Genomic DNA, 24,754 nt, shown 5'->3' with positions numbered 1-24,754 from the left:
GCCACCAAGGGGGCCTCTGCACACAGCTCCCTTCCTGATTTCGTTCTGAAGTGAAGCTGAGTTCTGTCTCCTGCGTGGATAACACTAAATCACCAGCAAGCATGATTTCTGAAGAGGAGTTCTCAGTGAAGCTTTCTAAACCTGACATGTTCTTCTCTTGTTGGCAGTATTTAAATTTAGGGAAGCATGTACGGAATCTCGTCAAGACTTTTGTTTCTTGTCCCACTCTCCCAAGTATGAAAACAATCAGCAGGGTCTCAGGCGGTGTTTAGACTCAACCCTTCCAGAACAAATGGTGAGACTAGTCATCGAGAACGTCAGACCTGCAAGGGCCCGCGGAGCTGCCTGATGCCTTCAAGGCCTTCCGCAGGCAAAACCCGCCGCTCTCCCACCTGGTGCCCATCCAGGAAAGAGAGTCCAAAGTGCTTGCAAAAAAAAAAGCCTTTAAACCAACAACTGCTTTTACAGTCTGCAGGCTGATTTTTCAATGTGCAGATTTGCTATGAATTTATAGAGTGTTTTGATTCTAAATTCACAATGTGCATCTTTAATGGCTCCAAGTTGGGATAATTTCATGCTGTTTATATCCTAGCAGCAATGGTTTATGCATATTTCCCAAGTTATTACCCTCCTAGGAGAAGAGTGAACAACCTCCTTTTACAAAAGACAGTCCCATATGTCCTGGTTTAGTGCATCTCTCTTCAAAGATCATTTTGCACTGAGACGTGAGGAAAGCATGACAGATGCTGGAGGCACCCACCCCACTTTGCAGTCAGGTGGGTTTGTGGGTTTCCTAGACCCTCATACCTAGCTCCCAGATGGCCCTGCATTTGAAAATCCCCAGTAAGGCACCTGCAGTCTCCTAGACTGTTTCTGTTGAGACATTTTTCAATCGAAGGGGAGGTTGGGGAAAGTTGCCCACCTCCCTCTCCTCCCATCAGGAAAGAACTTTGTTATTGTACAACAAGAGCCTTTAGAAAATGATCTCAGAATTTTCTTTTTGGGAATCCAGCCTGAGGAGGTAATCAGAAATGTGAGGCATATGGGATGTTTATTGAAACTGAAAATAATTTTTTATTATAGTAAAATACATGTAACATGAAAAAATTTTAATAGTGGAAAATTGGAAGCAATTAAACATCCAGCAGCAGGGGACATGATTCATCCATGTATTAGAATATAATTCACCCTTTGAAACCATTTTCAAAGAACTTTTAATAACAGGAGATTTCTCTTGACACAATGATAGGTGAAGAAAGCCAGTTCCAGACCTCCAATTAGGTCTTCAGATTTCAGATTTCAGACGTGTGCATTGAAACAAGATAAAATGGGTAACACAAAATTATTAACAATGGTTCTTATTGGCTAGTGGGATTGTGGGGGATTTTTTAAATTAATTTCTTTTATTTTGAGATTAATTGTAGATTTCACATGCTGTTGTAAAAATATTTCAGAAAGATCTGGTATTGCCTATACCAAGTTTCCTATAAAGGGTTTACTTTTTTTTTTTTCTACCTTTCTCTTTTTAAAATAATCTACAGTCAGAAAACAAAGACATGCACGAAAAATCTACAATTTTAGGGGAACGTAAAATTAAAGACTATTATTTTTTTAAATGTATTCATCCTTCCGAACAACCTTGCTCCCCTTTTTCTGTACCCATAGAGCCCTTTGCCTGGCCTTTCGGTTCACTGTAGATCTCAACACCTGCTAGTAGTGTAGTTAAGTGGATCCTTGCCTATGTATAGGTTTTCATACAGTGAGTTTACGTTGTAGAAACAAGACATACCTTCTAGAAGTAACAGATTTACTCAAACTCCTTGGAGCAGAGAGGACAGAAATGCAATAATTTTATATTAAAATAAAGTTAAAATAAGACACCCGGATTATAGAGTGGAAAGTAAGTTTTGAGACTTGAGATAAATATTTAAGACAAAGTCAAGTCACCATTTGAGAAGCACAATTAGTAGCTGTTGAAGAAATGCTTCTTGTATTCCGTTGTACCCTCTGCTTCTTCCACTGGCTTCTTGTCCCAGTGGGGGTTATCAGGGAACACACAGCTCTGTGGGAAATCACCAGAGCAGTGAATGATTGGAGTCACTCTCCTTAACTGAAGAAAAAAAAGATATTTAGATGTTCTGTCTGCCCTAGGGCCAAATCTTACTGGAACACACACTGCCAGGGAATCGGGGACCTGGGGTTGGATTCTTGACCCCAGTGTTGACCTCTGTGGTAGCCTGGCAGGACATCACATCCCTGGGCCTCATTTTCCTTACCAGCAGAATGAGCTGTTGAGACCAGACCACTGGTTGCTTAGGGCCCTGTAACTCTTAAGATGCTAAGGTCAATCAGCCTGCAGCATATGACTTTACCAGGCTTCCCAAACTCCTTCCACCTAACTGAAAATGCAGACTGAACCTGTAAGGATTTTAGCATCCTCAGAAGTTGGTCTTCATTGATTTGAGTATTTCTCTGCCTCTTTGGTGGAGAAGGCAATGGCAACCCACTCCAGTACTCTTTTGCCTGCAAAGTCCCGTGGACGGAGGAGCCTGGCAGGCTTCAGTCCATGGGGTCACTGAGAGTTGGACATGACTGAGCGACTTCACTTTCACTTTTTACTTTCATGCATTGGAGAAGGAAATGGCAACCCACTCTAGTGTTCTTGCCTGGAGAATCCCAGGAACGGGGGAGCCTGGTGGGCTGCCGTCTATGGGGTCGCACAGAGTCGGACACGACTGAAGTGACTTAGCAGCAGCAGCAGCTGCTGCCTCTTTGGTGAACCTTCCTGTCAACACTTTTCTTGTCATTTTTTAAAAAAGGATCTAGAGAAAGAAGTTTGTAGATACTGATTAAGAGACTATCCCTCTCCCCCCCCCCCACTTTCTTTCCCCTAAAGATTATCTTAGGATATCAAAAGCAATTTTTATAGGCAGGTTGATCTTTTATAGGAGATGTGTTTACAAAGCATGAAATTAACAATTTTGCACAGTGCCAAATAATTGCCTATAACATGGTGACTTTTGTAGTAAGTTTGCAGCTTGAGCAGTTATTAGTAAGGTCAGATGGTACGTGCAGTAATGCAATTAGCAGACCTCATCACCAAAACAGGAGTTAGCCAAGTACCTTGTGAGGGAACACATTCTTCCTTCTGAGGAGTTCGCCCATGAAGTAATTTCAAATGTTGAGAGCAGTACAGTCTGTTCACGTTGCCGTCCAGCAAACCCTACAGTGCTATAGGGCCATTCCACTCCTGGAGCTTCAGGCGCCTACAAACCTACATACAAGGCTACACTCCTTGAGGGGCAGAAGAGATTCACCAAGGAAGGTCCAAGCACTTTACTGCTCACAAGAGGGCTGGCTTTACCTTAGACTAAACATCACATTAGAATTAGGGAGTACCAGATGGCTATTAAGCTCAATAAATGTTAGCCTCTCTGGGGAAGAGACAATAGAGCAGACACTTTTAGGCCAAATAGCTTGCACATTCCAGGAGCAATTTAGGATATCCTTAAGTTCATAAAGATGGCAACAGAATATTAAGTTCCATTTAGGAAAATCCACTCAAGGAGGCATGTTGGTGTGTGATTTTTGGACATGCATTGTAACTGGTAGTGTTAAGTGATGTATTAGATCAACCCTGAAATATCAGCATTGTAAGCCCACAGAAATCTGTTTCCCACTTATGAGTTACACTCCAGCCTAGGTCTCAGGAGCATTCAAAAGGGAGTGGGAAGTTGGGGGAAGTGAAATTATTGAGAGAATTTCAAGGAACTTGGCTAAATTTCATTTGGAAAAATATAAAGAATCTGAGGTACTCTGTCTTTTTGTGGCTCAGATCCAGGTGCATGGAAAGAAGGAAACTCTCTCTTGCTTTTTGTTCACCCAACTGGCAGACTGTGTACTCTAAAACAAAGGGAGCAAATAACTGTTTGAGATGTGCTCTACTGCCTAGCTAGAGATCAGATTGCAAAAATAAAGGGTACAAAACTTGGAGACATACAGACCTGGGTTTACCACTTGCTACATCTTTGGCTTTGGGCAAGTTACTAAATCTTTGTAAAATCCTGGCTGCTCTCTGCAACTTGGAGATCATAATTGCATCTACCTCACAGGGGTTGTTTTGAGGATACAATGAGGTGATGCACTGAGAAGAAATTGTTCCAGAGACCAGCACATAATATGCACCCATCATCCATCCTCTCTTTCCATTCATCCTGCTGACATTTATTGAGCACCTCTTGTGTCTGCTGCTGCCAGGTGTGAGCAAGCCAGGTGTTACAGTGAGCTCCTGCCCTTCTGGAGAGTATAACCCAGGCACAGATATGCATGAATTAAATAATCACTGTAAATAAAGATCTCCTTACTAACCTAGTGCTCTGAAGCATAGGACTATCTTGTGTTTTCCAGAAACCTAGATTAAGAAGTCAGGAAAGACTTCCTAGAGGAAATGGCATCTGAGCTGAAATGTGAAGTTCATTTGGTGGAGCAGGAACAGGGTGTGACAGGTGTCCTCAAGGAAATAGCTTGTGTGAAGGTCTCATAGTAGGAAAAGGAAGGTGCCTCTGGGGAACTGAGGAAAGTGATTAGAGCTCTGAGACCCAGGGAAGCACGTGTAAGATGGGTAGGAGACACGGGCAGAGGCCAGGCCGTGTAGAACCTGTAAGGCTATTAAGGAGTTTGGTTTCATCTGGGGGCTTCCCTGGTGGCTCAGACGGTAAAGAGTCTCCCTGCAGTGGGGGAGACCAGAGTTCAATTCCTGGGTCGGGAAGATCCCCTGGAGAAGGAAATGACAACCCACTCCAGTGTTCTTACCTGGAAAATCCCAGGATGGAGGAGCCTGGCAGGCTACAGTCCATGGGGTCGCAAAGAGTTGGACATGACTGAGCGACTTCACTTTTCTTTCTTTCTTTCATCTTAAGAGGCTTGGGATTCCACTGGAAGTTTTTAAGCAGGGGCCCAAAAACTATTAAGCTACATAAATGTTGGCTATTATTGTTCCTTTCCAGGAACTTTTATCCTACATCCCAGTGTTAGCTCTCTTACAGGATCCTGTGAATACATAAGTTTATAAAAAGACTGTTGATCCATTTGGTGATCTGAGAGCAGGATTTGTAATATGCCAGAGCCACATGGTCCCTTAGCATGTGCTTCCTCCTCTGGGTGAGATTGGAAGGGCACCAAGAGCAGCCGGCATCAAGACTGAAGGGTGACACTTTGAGAACCAGAGCAGGGCCAAGGTGGGCATGGCCAGGACCACAAACTCTACAGGCTGAGCTGGGTAGACTTACACAGCCCATGCCAAGCTGCCTCCAGCCTCCAACAGTGGTTGAACAGGCTTATGGGGAGGACAGTGGTGCCAGGGAGAGAGGCTAGCAAGGTGAAAGCAAACTGGATATTGGCCTTAGAGAATCTGGGAGAGAGCTCAGGGCTGGATTGGCAGAGCGTAGAGGGCACTGGGCTCTGGGTCAAAAGACCAAGGGAGACTCCCAGCTGAAGGTAGGCCCTTGTCTGAAGGAAGAAGAAGAGTCTGGGCTCTGAAACTAGTGTACAAAATCCAAGTGTTGGACCAGCATGAGGATGCGAAGTCCCCAGATGTGGGGTCCAGCAATCCTACTCTTTCTCCTGCCAAAGGCTAGATTGATCCCCAAATCCAGGTGACTTGGTTGAGGCTCCTGGTAGTGATCATGTGATCCCAACTCTAAGAACAATACTGGACACATCCACCTGTGACTACATTTGATCTGGGGAGTTCTTGTCAGCTATCTGGTTCAAAACTGGAGCTCCTAGAAACTGCTGCCTAACAAAACTTGTGTTTCACATCTTTTGACCTTTGTCCGCTCATCTATTTCCTATAGTGAATCCTGAACTTGAGGTAGGACAGTATGTTTTCCTCAGGCCTGACTTCTGTCTAGCTCCAATCTAGGTGTGAGACTGGATCACCAGTCATAGAATTACCCAAACTCAGCATCATTCTGCCAGATAACAAAGGCAGGACCAGACTGGAGAGGGCCTGGACCCACAGACTCAGCAGGCTTTTTAGAGATAAGAAGCAGATGGGTGGAGCGATTTCCTCACTGGTTTCATGGGTGACCCAGTTCAGAAGATGGTGAGGACTGCCTCCATGCATCTGTTCCTTCATAGTGATGCTTTCACATCCATGGTCACCTTTGAGCCCCCATATGCTGATGGAGTAGCCTGGGCAGCCGTTATCCTCCCCCCGTTCAGATGAAGAAACTGAGGCCTGGTCATCAAGGGTCACATGTGATGTCACAGCTCCTGGAACATCAAGTGGCCAATTGGGGTTCAGCTACTAGGAGTGGCTTGTGTTGCTCAGTCTGTGTCGTAAAAAAGGGAGGGAAAAAAAAATGAACTTGAACTAGAGACTCGATGGAGAAACAGTAGCCTGGACAAATATTTAAACCCTGGAACTGAGGGCAGGGCTATATGTAAAGTAGACAGTGCTTCATGTGGGGTTAACAATGGAGTCAGGGGCTTTTGGGGATGATTTTGGTGATTCAGGCTTTCCAAGTTCAAGGGCATGAACAAGTGTGTCTTGTGTCCATTTCCATCTGGTGAGGAAGCTCAAGTTAATACGTCTGTAAACTTTGCATTCTTTGAGCCCTGATATTTTGGGTTGGCCAAAACGTTCGTTCTGGTTTTTCCATAAGATTACACGGAAAAATCAGAATGAACATTTTGGTCAACCCAGTATTTCAGACAAGGGCCGCATAAGTGCCACATGTCCAGTCATCTGTGACTCCTTTAGGAAACTAAAGTGCACACCAGGAGAGGGAAAGAAGAATTGAAAGCCACACCTGCAGGTAGAGTTCTCAGCACACTCAGGTCAGCCCACAGGGTATGTTCTTAGAAAACCAGCCTTCTGCAGCTGAAGACTGCCCTGCCTGCTCTGCCTCCCTCTCATGGGATTTTAAAGGCTTGTGAGATGAAATCGGAGAAGGCAATGGCAACCCACTCCAGTACTCTTGCCTGGAAAATCCCATGGGCAGAGGAGCCTGGTAGGCTGCAGTCCATGGGGTCGCGAAGAGTCAGACACGACTGAGAGACTTCACTTCCACTTTTCACTTTCCTGCATTGGAGAAGGAAATGGCAACCTACTCCAGTGTTCTTGCCTGGAGAATCCCAGGGACGGTGGAGCCTGGTGGGCTGCCATCATCTATGGGGTCGCACAGAGTTGGACACGACTGAAGCAACTTAGCAGCAGCAGCAGCAGCAGGGAGATGAAATGGGGCCCTTCCCATCTGAGACAGCTGTCTTCTCAGGTCTCACACCTACCTGCCTTTTGAATAATCCAAATAATGCATCTTATAATTATGGCCTGCCTGGGAGCATGTTTCTGCCTCTTGAGTGATAGTTGAAGTTTCTTGGCGAGTGAATGCTGTCCACAACCAGCCTCTCTTTTCCTGCCCTGCTTCCTGGTGGCCCCTCTGTGGCCATCTTCCCCCCTACACTGGCCTCCAGGGCTGCCTGCCCACAGGACTTCAGTTATTTCACCAAGAAGGGTCCCCCAGAACGTTTAAGACTTCTTGCCTGTCCCAGGGCCACAGGGAGGGCTGAGCTCCACTGCAGAGGAGCCACGCCAATCTGATTAATGAAGGTAAATAAGGGCGTGATTGGCAGTGGCTTAAGCTCCTGGCAGGTAACCTAGGCAACAGCAGGAGTCTGCACCTCCGCTGGCAAGTAACATGGAATCAATTTCTTCATGCATCCATGGCCTTCTCTCATGCTCAAAGTCCAGTTCAGGAGCCTTGAGAAGGAGCTGGGCTATTGGATAATGCGGGGAGGGGAATTGCTGATCCCCTGCTGGGTCCTCTGAAGGAACATGATGTGAGCAGTGTAATTGGCAGACATAACATCACAGGCCTCAGGGTCAAAGGCAGCTCCCAGCTTTCAGCTTGAGCCTTGGTTTAGCCAGCTCTGTGTCCTATCCCAGCTGCTACGTCCTAATCAGTTTCTTCACCTGTAAAATGGAATGACAGTAATGGTGCTGCCTTCCAGGCTTGGTGTGAGAATAAGACCTGTAAATTGCCTAGCATAGCTTGTCCCATAGGACACCCTCTAAATGTTGGCCTTTGGGGTTTTCCTCTAGGAGAGAAAGAGGCTTGGGGTGCTCTGTCTTCTAATGCTCTCCCCTTTACTACCAGGAAGGAAATGGGCTCAGCCTAGAGATGGGTTCAGAATGGGAGGCAGTAGGAAAGGGGGCCACAGATGGGCATTGCCAGGAGAACCCCTGAGGTGCAAGAAGCAGACAGGAAGGTTGGGGGTTGGGAGCAGCTGCCTGAGGGCCAGGGGACCAGTGAAAATGTCAGCAGCACACCCTGAGGGGCAGTCAGGCTGTTGGCGGATCTCTTGAGGCCAAGGATAAGGAGATATTGCTCCTTTTAGCACTTTGGTTCCAGCCAGAGTTCCCGTCCAGCAGCCCCAACAGCTTGCTGAACACATACTTTTATAGGTGCTGTTCTTGACTTGAATGCAGGCCAGTTAAAAACGTGATTTTGGTTATTTTTCTATCATGTGAAACAAAGACCATAGGGAAATACGATCACATGAAAAAGACATGAAATTTTCCTGTTCAGTGAGTGAGGCCAGAAAATGCATAATGTATGGTTTCAGAAGCTGTAAGTAGATTAGGGAGAAAGTTTGCAATCTGGGAAACATTTAAGACTTTTATGCAAGTTATAAAGAAACAGAGGATTGCCAGGAGCTTAATGCCCAGCATATCCCTCAAACAAGCCAACCTCAGGGGCTCAGTTTCCTTGTTCAAAATTCTGGGAGGAATGCTCAGTATATGGTTAATCGTGCTTACCTCTAGGGAGTGGGTCTTGGGCTTGGGAGTGGGAAGAGATGTTTATTTTTCATTGTATATCCTTTTGACTTTTTGAATCTTTCACTTTGTGCCTTTATTATTTTTATAATTGAAAATCAAATATAGGGTTTGTCTTTAAAAAATGCAAGGAAGGGTTGGCTTGGATCATTGGTTTTCAAACTTATTTTTTACCGGTAGAACCCTTGTCATATAAGCTTACACAGAAGCCTAGTGAATGTAGGACAAAGAAGAAATTGGAGCCTTTCTTGCCAGGCCTCCCCTGCCCCCAGCTCCCAGTTGCTGCATCTTTAAGGGATCCATTGAACATAGTTTGGAAATAACAGGTCTAAATGATTTCTTCAATACCCCCTCTCCGAGTTCCCTTCCCTTCTGTTTAGTGATGAAGCTGGGGCATCCTAGCCCTGGGGTACAGGCTACTGCTATTTTTTTTTTTTCTTTCTTCTTTTTTACTTTATTTTTTTAATTTATTTTTTAATGGGAGGATAATTGCTTTACAATGTTGTGTTGGTTTCTGCCACACAACAACTTAACTCACTCATAAGTATGCATATGTCTCCTCCTTCTTGAGCCCTCCCCGCCACACCCACACCCACCCCACCTCTCTAGGTCATCACAGAACACCCGCCTGGGCCCCCTGTGTCATATAGCAGCTTTCCACTAGCTATCTGTTTTCACTGCGTAGCTGCAGGCACTCCCTGCCCCTCTGAGGAGTCTGTCCCTGGGCAGGGGTTGGGGGGTTGGAACTGAGCTGTGCAGAGACTGTCGCTCAGACTCTGGGGAACAGGAGACAGGTCACCCTTAGATGCATTAAAATGATAGAGAAATGTTGTTAACAGCTGGGTTTTGCAGTTCTCGCAGGTAAATCTGAACCCAGGGCTTTGATAGGCAGGATGCTAAGGGGATGGTGAAATGGTATCAGATGGGAGAAAACTCATTCACCTTGTAAAAATGTGGTGGGGAATGTAGACCCACTACTTGTTTACACTAGGCATGTGGCGAGTTACTTAGCTTCTCCGAGTCTCTCGCTGAATCTGTAAGAAGGGGAAGTACTTGTGCCTACTTTCTAGGACTGTCGAAAGTATAACATGAAATTGTAGGTCTCAGTGCCTGACGTAGTGCTGTGCACACAGTAGGTATTCAGAAAGTATTGGGAATACTAATCATCATCACCAAGCTCCTAGACAAGTCAGGAAATGGCCTTCCTGTTTCTTCCCGTGTATTAGTTAAATCTGTAGCCTCTCAGTACCTCAGTTTCCTTACCTGTAAATTCTGATTTGCTCAGGATGCTCAGGAATTGCAGATTGGTGGCCCGCTGGAGCAAATCTAGTGTGCAAATTTTTGTTTACCCAGGTAGTATGTTAAAAATCAAGAAATAGTCTCCAGAAATCTGAATTATCCAGACTCTCTTTTAAAAATGGAACATCTATTTCATTGGCACTCACTTGGTAATAGTCATCTGGTGCCAGAGTAGCCATAGCCTCCCCTTACACAGGCAAGCATTGGTTTGCGTTTTCACCAGACTCTATCCTCTATGTCATCTTATACGTGGCCACCCATCTTCACCTTTTGGCAGTTGAGTGGGAAAAGCCTAGACTAGAAGGTTTCAGGAATTCTGTGCCTTTATCATGGCTCTGCCACTTGTCCATCCCATGACCCTGAGTATATTCCTTCATATCCCTGGACCACATATTGCCATCTATAAAATGAGTGATTTGAGCTTCCAGTCTTGGCTTTCTTTGAGTGTTCTCTTTAGTCTATAAACATTTACTGAATCCCTTCTATATCCAGGAATTTTATCAGGCATTTAGGAGGATGCAGATATGACTAAGAACAGGTGTGGCCCAGAGATCTTTTACAGAGAGGCCGCCCCAAGGGTGGGCTGCAGAATGGCGTCAGTGCACACTGCAATAAACACAGGCATTGAAGATAAGCATTTAGAAACTTTTATGGCAATTGGACTTTGCCATGACAGCCAAGTGCATGCTTAGTGGACGGGTTTTGTTGAATATAAATCAGTTCATGTGTTGTCGAACTCATGGTGAGTTACAGGAGGCACAAGCTGCCTACTCAGTCCAGCTACTATTGCTGCTTAACAAACTGCTCCAACCCTTCGTATGTTAAAACAACAGCAGTCATTTATTTGCTCACAAATCTACAATTTGAGGAAGGCTGGACAGCACAGGGCACCTCCATTCCACACAGTGCCTATAGGCTGTGCCGGGGCCGGCAGGTCCACTTCCAGCCTGGCCCATTCACGTGGCTAGCAAGCTGGTGCTGGCCATCGCCTTTCCACAGGGACACTTCTTCAGAGCAGCATAGCTGGGCCCCACTGGCCAGTGTCCTAAGAGAACTAGGTAGAAGTGCATGGCCTTATTATGATCTAGTCTCAGAAGTCACGTTGCATCTCTTCTGTCAGACTTTGTTGGCTGAAAGATTCACAAAGTTCTGCCTAACTTCAGAGGGAAGTTGTGGAAAGGTTCTAGAAGAACATGTGGGACATAAAATTTTGTTGCAGCTGCCTTTGGAAAATATAATCAGCCACACTGTATGGAGGTGTATTCATTTAATGAACACAAACTTAGTGTCTTCAAGTGATACACATTTATTAGCTCAAAGTTTTATAGGTCAAATGAGTCCAAGTTGACTCAACTGGGTTCTCTGCTCAGGGTCTCACGAGGCTGAAATCAAGGTGTTGCTAGTCTGGGCTCTTGTCTGGAGGCACTAGGAAGAATCAACTTCCAGGCTCATTCAGGTTGTTGGCAGATTCTATTCCTTGTGATTATAGGGGTGGGGTCCCCACTCCTTGCTGCTGTAAGCCAAGTGTTGCTCTCTCCTCCTGGAAGCCACACACGTGGCCCCTGCATCTTCAAAGCCAGCAATGCCACGTTGAATTCTTTTCACTCTTTTAATCGCTTTGACTTCTTATACTGCCAGATGGAGAAAACTCTTCCTTTTTGTGCAGCTAGATTATGTATGTCGTGCTGGATAATCTCCTTTTGCCATATAACAGAATGTAATCAGAAGAGTAATATCTCATCCTGTTCCCAGGTGCCACCCACACTCAAAGTGGAGGGGAGTATAAGAGGATGAGGGTGATTGGAAAGCATTCTTAGAATTCTGCCTACCACAGATGGCTTGGTTTTCAATGAATTAGAAATTAAAACAGTGGTTCTTCATCACAGATAGTTTGAAAGCACTGGTGTAGAACCCAGTAAAGAGGAAGGACATGTGTGCAAATGGATGTAATTTGAGACCTCAACGGCTTACTTCCAAAAGGAGAAGGGTACAGAGGTCAGAGGGAGGGAAGATTATTGTGTAAATGAATGGGGACAGAATTAGAGTTTCTTGAGGATGTGGTGTTTGAACTGAGCATTGTAAGATAGGTGTGATTGGGCTCTTTAAAAAATAGGGTGGCAGACTTCCCTGGTGGTCCAGTGTTAAGAATCCGCCTGCCAGTGCAGGGGACACGGGTTCGATCCCTGGTCCGGGAAGATTCCACGTGCTGTGGGGCAACTAATCCTGTGCACAACTACTGAGCCCACAGCTGTAACAAGAGAAGCCATCCTGTTAGAAGCCTGCACACTGCAACTAGAGAAAGCCTTCACGAGCAAAGACCCAGTGCACCCCCAAAATAAAGAGCAAGTACAATTTTTAAAAGTAAAGTGGATACTTCTCTGACGGTCAGCTGGTTAAGACTCTGTGCTTCCATTTCAGGGGGCATGGGTTTGATCCCTGGTCAGGGAATTAAGATCCCACATGCCATGTGGAGTGGCCAAAAAAAAAAAAGGTGGCAGGATTCCAACAATTCTATTTCTCTTTGGCACCTTTGGATGCAAACACAGAACTGAACTGAATCTGCTGAATTCTCTCTAAGGTAATTTTGTCTCTTCTCTGTGACCACAAATAATACTGCATAACAAATTACCGCAAAGCTCAGTGACTTCAGGCAACATCATGTATGACTGCTTACAGGTCCACAGGTCATCTGGCTGGTTTCTCTGGCCTCAGCTGGGCTCTCTCTTGCAACTCTGATCGGCCATGGTGGTGGTGGCAGGTACACTGGGTGGCTGTGCTGGCCTTGGCTGGGCTCTCATAACTTTCAGGGTTGGCTGGCTGGCAGCTAGTCCTGTATAACCTTGATTTTCTTCACATATGTCTTCTTCCACCTGCCCCTCACCTCCTTCTAGCATACTAGCCTGGGCCCATTCCCTGAGAGCAGACCGAAGAACAAAAAGAGGGGAAGAGTGCAGGTCTTAGAAGTTTAGACTCAAAACTGGCGCACTGTCACTTCTGCCTCCTTCTTTTGATCAAAGCAAGTCTCCAAGCCTGCCCAGATTCAGAAGTGGGGGGAACAGACTCCATTTCTTGATGGAGGAGCCACAGGATCCCATTGCAGAGGGTGTGGACACAGGGAGGGGAGGAGAACTGGAGCCACTTTTTCAGTCTATACCACAGTCATCCTGAGAAGCCTTTCTAAATTTTCTAGAAGAAAGCGACAAGAGCCCCTCCCAACTTCAGATCCATTGTTTCTCAAGCTAAACAAAGGCTCTTGGAGAAGTTTATATATGAAAAACCATTTGGAAAATGTAAAGTGGTCCATTAACCAGAGTTATAAGAAGCTAGACTTCTAAAACTGTGTGCAGTCTTTGTATGAATAGAAGACAAAAAACAGAAAGATTTCTGGGCAACCTTTTCACCTTCACCAGACCATATTGTATTCATCCTTCAGTGCCTAGCCCCAATGCTTTCTGCAAAACTGCTCCCAGAACAATTATTTTGGGAGAACAATTCTTTTCCCAAATTGCAGTAGCAGTTTTTAGAATGAAATGATTTCAAATCTGGCCTTTGACATAGACAAAAACCATGTCTTTTATGATATTCCCTGAAGCACCTAACCCAAGGCCAACAAATAGTAGTTGCACAATAAATGATTATTAGATGAATGGATGGATGAGGAAATGGATGGCAGATGCTTCAGCAGTTGACTGAAGCTTTCTTTTAGCAGAATCTGATATTATCATAGACTTTTATTTCCTTCCTTCCAAATAAGCATGTCAACTTGAAATCTTTTGTAGCTGTTTCATGTCTACATGCTTTAAAGAAAAACCCAGAAAACTGATTGCAGAAGGGAGGAACCCTGTTGTGTTTTCCCGCATAAACCCTGTCACATTAGCATAGCATTTCAAACCGAGGTCCATGAATTCCCAAGGATATTGATCATTTCCTAGCTGGGGGTGGGGAGTTGGGGGAGGACTTCTCATCACATAAATTTGTGAAATGCTGGGTTAAACAGTTAGACAGCTTTCTTGTTTGTGAGTCTTCATAGAGTCTTTAATATGCTAATATACATCTAATGTATCTCCAAGAGAGCATTAGAATATGTAAGGATTGAAAATTGGAAGGATTACTTTTTGTGGGGGAGTCAGGGCAGGGATGCAGGGAGGAAGGAATTGTGATAATACATAACATAATATTTATCATTTTAACCATTTATAAAGGTACAGTTCAGTGGCATTAAATACACTCATGGTGCTGTGTAACCATTACTGCTACACCCAAAACTTTTCATCATCCCCAACAATAACTCCATTTATACAAGAACAACATTTCCCGCCTCCCTGCCCCCGAGTGGCACATTACCTCTATTCTGCTTTCTGTCTCTGTGAGTTTGCCTATTCTAAGTGCCTATTCTAAGAAATGCACAACATCAGAGTTGTGAGTCAAGTTTTATCTGGGGCAAAATGAGGACTATAGACTGGGAGACAGCTTCTCAGATAGCTCTAAGAAACTGCTCCCAAGAGGTAGGGGGAAAGGGCAGTATATATGTGATTTTGGTGAAGGGGGAGAACATGCAATCAAGCACACATTTTTGCAGAAAGTTTCTGCTAATCTAGTGAAGAGGAACAGATGCCACTGCTAATGATTTTAGTGCTTTTCTAGATATGAAGAGATACAAGAATTAGGCTTGTAAAATCTTCTGAAAATATTTAACTATTTTCTGTTAACTATTTAACTGATCCATTCTGCCAGTTTTTCCTAGAGCACAGAGCACCTCATGGTCTCCTGATCACTACCTTGAACTCCTTTCAGGATGTGTTGAAGGTCAGTGGCCGCAATGGCTATTGACTTCATCCTTGAGGAGGCAGATGGCAAGTACCAATTTTTAGTTGGCACCTCATGTAAGTGGAATCATATAACATGTGTCCCTTTATCTATTGATGAAAACTTGACTTATTTCTACCTTTTGACTGTGGTGAACAATGCTGCTGTGAACGTTGGCACAACAATTACCTGCTTGAGTCTCTGCTTTCAGTTCTTTTGGATATATACCTAGGAGTGGAATTGCTAGGTCATATGATACTCTGTGTTTTCATTTTTGAGAAAGCCACCAAACTTTTCCACAGAGGCTACACCATTTTATGTTCCCTCTAGCAGCACATGAGGGTTCTAGTTTCTTTGTCAGCACTTATCTTCCGTTTTTTAAAAGTATAGCTCTCTTGGTAGTTGTAAAATGCTATCTCCTTGTGGTTTTGATTTGCATTTCCCTAGTAACTAATGATGTTGAGCTCTAAGAGTCTGTTATTCATTCTGAATATAAGTCCTTTATTAAATGCCTGTTTTGCAAATGTATTCTCCCAGTCCATGGTTTGCTCTTTGCAGAACAAAGACTTTTAATTGTAATGAATTTCAATTTACCCATCTTTGACACTGTTTGTATCCTATTTAAGAAAGCTTTGCCTTGCCTAAACTTAGGTCACTAAAATTTGCTCACATATTTTCATCTACAAATCTTGCAATTTGGCTCTTATATTTAGCTCTGTTATCCATTTTGAGTTGATTTTTGTGGATACTGTGAAGTAAGAATTGAGGTTTATTTTTTGGCAGATGAATATCTAATTTTTGCCACTATTTGTTGATAAGGTAATAGTTTCCCTGTTGAATTTCCTTAGCACTTTTGCTCGTAATCAGCTGATTATCTGTACTCTCCACTCCATTCCTATTGATCGCGTCTTTCCTTACTCTAGAATCACACTCTCTTGGTCACTGTAGCCCTTGCAATTAGGACATACTAAGTTCTCCAACTCTGTTCCTTTTTTTTTTTTTTTTTTAATCTTTTGACCGTGCCATGTAGCATGTGGGATCTTAGTTCCCCGACCAGTTATCAAACCTGCACCCCCTACACTGGCAGCTCAGAGTCTGAACCACTGGACCACCAGGAAAGTCCCTGTTCCTTTTTTTCTAAATTATTTTTGACTATTCTTCTAGGTCCTTTGCGTGTCAGTTTTACAAAGATTGCATTGAGTGTCTAGATCAATTTTGAGATGATTGACACATTAACAATATCAAGTCTTCTGATCCATAAACATGATATATGTCTCTGTTTATTTAGATCCTTGATTTCTTGGGGCTTCCCTGGTGGCTCAGATAGTAAAGAATCTGCCTGTGATGTAGGAGAACCAGGTTCGATCCCTGGGTTGGGGAGATCCCTGAAAAAGGGAATAGCTACCCACTTCAGTTTTCTTGCCTGGAGAACCCCATGGACAGAGGATCCTGGCAGGCTACAGTCCATGGAGTCGCAAAGAGTCGGACATGACTGAGCAGCTAGCACTTGATTTCTCTCAGCATTGTTTTGTAGTTTTCAGTGACAAGGTCTTGCATCGCTTTGTTAAATTTATCCCTTAAGTATTTAATATTTTGATGCCTTTGTAAATGATATTTTCATTTCCATTTCTTTTTCATTGCTGATACTTAGCAATACAATTGATTTTCATGTGACAGCATTGTATCCTTTGATATTGCTGAACTCCCTAGTTCTGTTGATCCTTTTATAGATTCCTCAGCAATTTTTTAGTATACATAATCGTGTCATGGACAGATACTGTCAAAGAATGGAGACCTAAAAAGACAAGGGACCTGTCTGCTGTCTCACTATGCAAAGTTGGGGGTCTGCAACCTGGGTCATCTGGACCCTGTTTCTTGGCCCTCACTACCACATCCAGTTACTTCGCAGGAGTTCAGGCCTCGAGAGAAGAAGTTTGTCATTTAAGATTAGATTTGAATGAAGTTTTTTCCTCTCACTTAAAAGTCTGGAGGTTTGCATTCCATGGCTGGTTTGGCAGTTCTGCTGCATAAAACCCTCAGGAACGTAGACTTTTTCCCCGCAAATAGCTTCATCATCCCTAGACTATGGACCTCCATCTCATGATCCTATATGGTGGCATTTGCATTCTAGATAGCACGGCGAAAGAATAAAGAGAAGAAAGGTACCCACCAGTGATTTCTTCAGGTGGATTCCATGAATGACTGCACAGCACCTGTGCTCACATCTCACTGGGTGGAACCCAGTCGGGTCACACCTAGCGCAAGGATGTCTGGAAAATATCATCTTATTCTGAGCAATCATATTCCCAGCTGAAATTTCTGTCACTGTGGAAGAGAAGGGGAACAGCTGCTGGGGGATATACAGCAATTTCTGCCACAACCTAAAGGTTAGGAATCCAGAAAGGAAATAATCTGAAAATTGTTGACAAAGAGTCAATCTAAGAAAGAATTGGAAAATTTTATTCCAGCCACATTTGAGGATTATAACCTGGGAAGAGCATCTCAGAAAGCTCTGAGAACTATTCTGCCAGTTAGAAATCAAGGCAGAGTTATATAAGTTTTTTTAAACTGAAGGCTGTACATTGACAGTTTACATAATCCGGATCTCAGCAGCATCCTGGTAGATCATGTGACCTCTTGCAAAATCAAAAAGGAATGTTATCTTTTAAGGAGTTGTCTTACTAAGGCTGGGAGGGTGTTGCTGTTTATGATTGAGCAGGTATTCCTGCCCATGCTGGGGGTGGGGGTGGGGGGGACATTGGTCCATGCATGTCCGGATACGCAGTGTGCAGTGTAGAGAAAGGGGAGGCTGAAGGGCACAGATTTTTTGTGTTTAAATTTTTCTTGTCTTGCTATAAAACATAAATTTCATTTCACAAAATGAAAAGAGGGAAAAGATGGAAGAGTTCAAAGTCGGTTGCATCTTTTACAAATTGTTTTAGGATCAGGTGAGCCAGCTGTCTTTAGTTTTACAGCCCATTAAGTTGACCTGAAGCCATTTAGTCAAATGATAAACTTAACCCTCAGAACCCCTTATGGTATTAAGTCTTTGTAACTATATTAGTTCCTGGAGGAGGAAGTAGCAACCCACTCCAGTATTTCTGCCTGGAAAATTCCATGGATAGAAGAGGCTGGTGGGCTACAGTCCACGGGTTGCAAAGAATCAGACACTAGTTGAGCACACACACAATTATGTTAGACATGTAAAGCCTTTGACTGTGTGGATCACAATAAACTGTGGAAACTTCTGAAAGAGATGGGCATACCAGACCACCTGACCTGCCTCTTGAGAAACCTGTATGCAGGTCAGGAAGCAACAGTTAGAACTGGACATGGAACAACAGACTGGTTCCAAATAGGAAAAGGAGTACATCAAGGCTGTATATTGTCACCCTGCTTATTTAACTTATATGCAGAGTACACATGAGAAATGCTGGGCTGGAGGAAGCACAAGCTGGAATCGAGATTGCCGAGAGAAATATCAATAAGCTCAGATATGCAGATGACACCACCCTTATGGCAGAAAGTGAAGAAGAACTAGAGAGCCTCTTGATGAAAGTGAAAGAGGAGAGTGAAAAAGTTGGCTTAAAGCTCAACATTCAGAAAACTAAGATCATGGCATCCGATCCCATCACTTCATGGGAAATAGATGGGGAAACAGTGACAGACTTTTTCTGGGATCCAAAATCACTGCAGATGGTGATTGCAGCCATGAAATTAAAAGATGCTTACTCCTTGGAAGGAAAGTTATGACCAACCCAGACAGCATATTAAAAAGCAGAATTACTTTGCCAACAAAGGTCCGTCTAGTCAAGGCTATAGTTTTTCCAGTGGTCATGTATGGATGTGAGAGTTAGACTATAAAGAAAGCTGAGCACCAAAGAATTGATGCTTTTGAACTGTGGTGTTGGAGAAGACTCCTGAGAGTCCCTTGGACTGCAAGGAGATCCAACCAATCCATCCTAAAGGAGATCAGTCCTGGGTGTTCATTGGAAAGACTGATGTTGAAGCTGAAACTCCAATACTTTGGCCACCTGATGCGAAGAGCTGACTCATTTGAAAAGACCTCAATTCTGGGAAAGATTGAGGGCAGGAGGAGAAGGGGACGACAGAGAATGAGATGGTTGGATGGCATCATCGACTCGATGGACATGGGTTTGGGTAGACTCTGGGAGTTGGTGATGGACAGGGAGGCCTGGCGTGCTGCGGTTCATGGGGTCGCAAAGAGTCAGACACAACTGAGCGACTGAACTGAACTGAACTGAATCATGAATAACCTTCCTTCATCTAGAAAAGATAAAGCAAAAGATGTCTTCTCATTCATTCAGTCAACAAAAATTGTTATCTCCTATGCTCACAGACCCCACAGTTTGAGGAAAGATAAGCAATGATGACATAAGTACCTGAATGAATGTGAAATCACAAAGGGGAGATAAGGATGCTATAGGAACACACTCAGGGATTCGGAGCTAGTCAGGGAGGTCACAGAAGGTTTGCCTGAGGGTTTGGGTCCACTTCTGTAGGAGAATTTCTAATAATTTCATAGCAGAGTGGTGTGTTCTGAGAAAAGTAACCTTTGTGCCATTGTGGTTATAGCTTATGTACCCTGTCTGGGGCACTGTTTGTGCAAGAGATCCTTGTCTAAGAACAAGGATGCCAGAGTGAGAGTAAGATTGGGGTAGGGGAGGTGGGGTTACTGCTCAGGAAGTTTCAGAGTACTTTGTGGCTTAAATCCCACAAAGGATTTCTCAAAGAGAAATGGAGAAGACCAAGAGTTCAAAGGTTTCAGGATGTCAGGTGGAGGAGGCCAGGATCATAGTCCGGTCAGAGACTTACTTTCCTTATGGGCCAGGAAGGAGGCCAAAGAATTTGGGGAGCCCAGAAGGAATTTTCTAGTAACTGTAGTCATCTGTATGGAGGAAGAAAGCTTCCCATCCTCTAAGCACCCAAGCCAATCTCAGGGCCCATCCATGTGCCATGACAAAGAAAGGGTTACCAGGGCCAGTGGACCATCAGTGGAGGTAGCGTCTCATCTCCCACTCAGCAGTTAGATTCTGTGTGGCTGAAGAATGGCACAGGGGAAGGTCCTAGCAATTGTGGGTGAAAGGAGGGCAGTGCCAGAGAAAAGGACAGCCATCGGGCATCTTATGCTTCTCTGCTTCAAGCAGCAAGATAGCAAATAGCAAGCAGCAAACAGCAAGAGAGCCTGAAGAAATCAGCCATCAGACTACAACCTACCAGGTGTACCTGGCAATTCACTCTTCCAGCTTACGATAGGCATGGTAGATGGGTCCCATCCTTTGGCCAATGTTGGTTGACTCATAAGGGCCACTTGGAGCACTGTGTTGAGAAGGATTCTCAGAGTCTGGGAACCATAAGGAAAAGTGTTGCTTCATCCTAGTGTAATTGTGAGGAGGAAATGGGATGATATATGTAAAAATGCTTTATAAATTGCAAAAGTGCTATCCAAATAATAACTAATAATGGTAGCTATGATTTTTAGTGCTTCCTAAATACCAAACACCGCCAAGAGCTTTACTTCTCACAATAACCTTTACAATAGATGCTGTTAATATCTAGCATTTTACAGTTGAGGAGCCGCAGCTTGGAAAAACAATGTAATTTGCCTAAGGTCGCACAGCTAGTAAATGTAGAACCGTGACACAAGCCTCCATGTTTCTGACTCCAAAGCAAGTTCTTTTATAGACTTTGTTTTGCTGTCTTTAAAATGTAGGGGATGATGATGATTAATATTACTATTAATAGAACAGCTATTCTATTACTGGGAAAGATTGAGGGCAGGAGAAGGGGGCGACAGAGGATGAGATGGTTGGATGGCATCATTGAAACAATGGACATGAATCTGAGCAAACTCTGGGAGATAGTGAAGGACAGGGAAGCCTAGCATGCTGCAGTCCATGGGGTCTGCAAAGAGTTGGATACAACTTAGCGACTAAACAACATTCTTTTACTTGGGGACTCAGCCCTCATTCCCCAGCTAACGGGAATGTGTTTGCAGCCATTTTTCAATCCCTGAAAGGGTTAGAACTTGCCTTCTGTTCAGTTTACCAGTTTTGCCTTCCTTTCTCCTCACCCATCTCCATCCACTCTGCAGAGCAATGTAATGACCCTCTCTTATGCTGTACTCGCGGAGCCTCTGAGAAGAACACTTTTTAGAGGGCTGCCTGTGGTTGTTCAAGACCCCTGGTGAACAGGGCGCAGAAGAATTAATCACTTGTGTACATTGTGCTTTCCTGAGAGCCGACCATCCTCCCTGCATCTTTCCAAGTGCAAGGATGTGGGAAGCAGCAGGCCAGTGTGGAGTAGAAAGTATTAGCTGCGATAATAACATGCATGGGGTGACTGGCAGTTTGCAGAACACTTTTCATACCGTTTTTCCTTTCCAAGACTCAGTTTTGCCATCTACAAAGTGGATGTAATAATAATAATACAGTAAAGTCTCATCTTTCAAAAGTCTCATCTTTCAAAAGTTCAGTTACTCAGTTGTGTCCGACTCTTTGCGACCCCATAGACTGCAGCACGCCAAGCCTCCCTGTCCGTTACCAACTTCTGAAGCTTGCTCAGACTCATGTCCATGGAGTCGGTGATGCCATCCAACCATCTTATACCCTGTTATCCCCTTCTCCTCCAGCCTTCAATCTTTCCCAGCATCAGGGTCTTTTCCAATGAGTCAGTTCTTCACATCAGGTGGCCAAAGTATTGGAGCTTCAACTTCAGCACCAGTCCTTCCAATGAATATTCAGGACTGATTTCCTTTAGGATTGATTGGTTTGATCTCCTTGCAGTCTAAGGGACTCTCAAGAGTCTTCTCTAACACCACAGTTCAAAACCATCAATTCTTCAGTGCTTAGCTTTCTTTATGGTCCAATTCTTACATCTATACATGACTACTGGAAAAGCCATAGCCTTGACTAGACGGACCTTTGTTGGCAACGTAACGTCTCAGCTTTTTAATATGCTGTCTAGGTTGGTCATAGCTTTTCTTCCAAGGAGTAAGCGTCTTTTAATTTCATGGCTGCAGTCACCATCTGCAGTGATTTTGGAGCCCCCAAAAATAAAGTCTGTCACTGTTTCCATTGCTTCCCTTCTGTTTGCCATGAAGTGATGGGATCGGATGCCATGATCTTAGTTTTGTGAATGTTGAGTTTTAAGCCAGCAAAGGGTTAGCTTTTAATAAACTCATCACTTAAGGTGGAAATAACATAACATCAGAATCACCCTTGGCAATTGTCCGTAGCATATAAAGACAAACCACCTCTCAAAAGCCCAATTTAGGCAGTTTCTCCTACAGTTTTAAAACCGATATCTTTTTCTCTGGTTGAAGTCATCTTGGTGCCTTCTGAGGTAATGAAAATTCTTATTTCCCTAGAGTAGTTTCGCTCAGCAACTCTGTGCTCACAGTACCAGAGGCCAGAGAGAACTGGACCCCTGGGGACGCCATCTAGGGAACAGGCTTGCTGAGCAGGGGGACAGGAAGATGGTCAGCCTACCCAGTTAGAATTTCTTTCTCTTTTCTTTTGGACCATGTGTCACTGAATTCCTGAGGCTTTAAGTATATATATATATATATATACACACACACATGTACATACATACATACATATGTATATATATATATATATATATGATTCAGTGCCATTAGGTCTGATTTTCTGACTTGCTCTCTATGAACAGGATTAAAGCTTAAAAATAACATGTGATGAAGCAGACACCAGGCTGGGTGAGGAGAGATCTGTACTCAAGACCCCAGCTCAGCCCTACATGTATTCATGGTATGATGGGCCTATGGACCTTCAAGGTGAACTCATCACCCAAGTGTCCAAGTCTTTAGGCTTCATTTCTTTACTCCAGACTTGCAGGACCTTCATGACTCTTTTTTTGAAAAAAATACACATGTCCATCCCTGCTTCTACCTTCCTGCCTAAGCTGGCAGCATCTCTGCCTATGCCAGTGTGATGACAGTCTCCTCCCTGGGTGCCACCCTCTGCCTTTGCCTTCTTCTCCACTTGGCTGCTAGAGGGCTTTCCAAATGCACCCTGATCTTGCCACCTCCTTCTGCAAAATACTTAATTTCCAAATGCTTGTGGGGAAAGACAGAATCCTCCTTCCTGCCCACCTCTCATCCCCACCATTCCACTCTTTCTCTGTGCAACACACACCCTGCTCTTCTTTTGGTCCCTGCTGTGTTTCATATTTGCCTGGCCACAGGGTCTCTGCACATCCACTGTATAAAATATTCTGTTCTTCTCTCTCTGCTGAGTTAATCCTGCTTATACTCCATCCATTTCCTAAGGGAAGTCTTCCCTGACTTTGTGGTCTGGATAAGACCCTCCTTATCTGATCTGAAAGAAATGGACTCTCTTTGCACTGTATATCCTTCTTTTCTGCACAGGGCACTGTAGCTATTTAAATTTTTTTGTGGTTGTGGATTAAAGTCTGTATTCCCTGCGGCCCCACACACTACTGTAAGTTCTATGAGAGCAGGGCCCTTATCTGTCTTGCTCACAAATGTATTCTTTATGTGTAGCACAGAGCCTGGCATGTGCTTGTATTCATCAAACATTTAAGTAAATGGATGGATGGATGGGTGAGAGACCCAAATGAATATTATCAAATTATCAGAGTGTTGTTATTTGTTTTCCCAGCGATTAACCCTTTGGAAACTTCCTCTGAAGAACATGATACAAGTTGCAATATTTCTTTTAGAATGAAAGAGAAAAGTTACTGAAGGCTCCATGTGCCCTTTAGATAATAGGTATTATGAAGTATCTTGGCTCTTTTCTCTCTGCTATTTAAAAAGTCTTATAATGAGCTTTCACACCCTGCGTAGCAAATGACCTTTTCTAGAGCCATCGGTACAAAACAAAAGAGTGAATTAGATGGGTGGAATGCTTCTGCCCTTGGGAGTACAGGATCAGCCTTTTAAACACCATGGTTCCTGTTTGTGAATGACCTTGCCCTCTTAGGGAATGGGGCCCCATCCAGATTTCAGATTCCGACATCCTGGTGTTATGACCACAGGGTTATTGGAGCCAGGAAAATTGACATACCTGATTACTGGGTGGAACAGCAGGATCGCCTGACATGGCCAACTTGATCTTGTGGTTGCAGTTATAGTGTCTCCATCCATTCATAAACAGCACCCTTTTGGGGTGATTGCTTTCTCATACTTCCTGGTCCTTGTTGTAGTGAAAGGTGGATTTTCTCAGAACAGCAGCTACTAGGTAAGGGCTGGGGCTAGGTCAGCTCATTTCAGTCTGTCTTGTGGAATGTCCAAGAGGGGTCCTCAGCCTACAGTGAGGGTACATTTCCTCTGAAAACAAAATCATCTTTCTCTATGCATTTCTCCCAGGTAGAGAGGGATTCTGAGATTAACAGGTGGATAGATAGTAGCATATTTTATTATTGTTCCTTGCTCAAAGACCTTTTGTGGCTCCCATCTGCCAAAGAGCTCATATGTAAGGCCCTCAGATTCTGGTCCAGACTAACCCTAACTCTGACTCTCTTTTTTCCTGACTCTCATATCCCACTCCCACCAGCCAAATCAGGCTCCTTGCCATTAAGGAAACAGGCCCCTTGCTTTCTAACCTCCATCTCTGCACATGCTTTCCCTCCAGCTGGACTCTGTCCTCCCACTGCTACTAGTCAGACTCTTACTCACCCTATTAGGCCACTTTCAATTTTTGCAGGAATTTTTCTCTGATGGTCTTAGATGGAATTTAACCTTTGGCTCCTGTAAATACCTATAGAATTCATCTCTACAACTTGGAGGGCACTCACATGACA

General features: G+C 44.0%; 1 protein-coding gene across 2 annotated transcripts in view; it reads left to right on the top strand.

The window, feature by feature from the left end:
• GALNT10 (polypeptide N-acetylgalactosaminyltransferase 10) overlaps positions 1–24,754 on the top strand; it is a 215,832-nt gene that overhangs the window by 64,907 nt on the left and 126,171 nt on the right. The window lies entirely within an intron of this gene.

This window comes from Cervus canadensis, chromosome 4 (genome assembly GCF_019320065.1).
Source record: "Cervus canadensis isolate Bull #8, Minnesota chromosome 4, ASM1932006v1, whole genome shotgun sequence".
Classification (NCBI taxonomy): Eukaryota; Metazoa; Chordata; class Mammalia; order Artiodactyla; family Cervidae; genus Cervus; species Cervus canadensis.
Note: the sequence above shows the minus strand (reverse complement) of the source record. Positions and strands in the feature narration are given on the sequence as shown.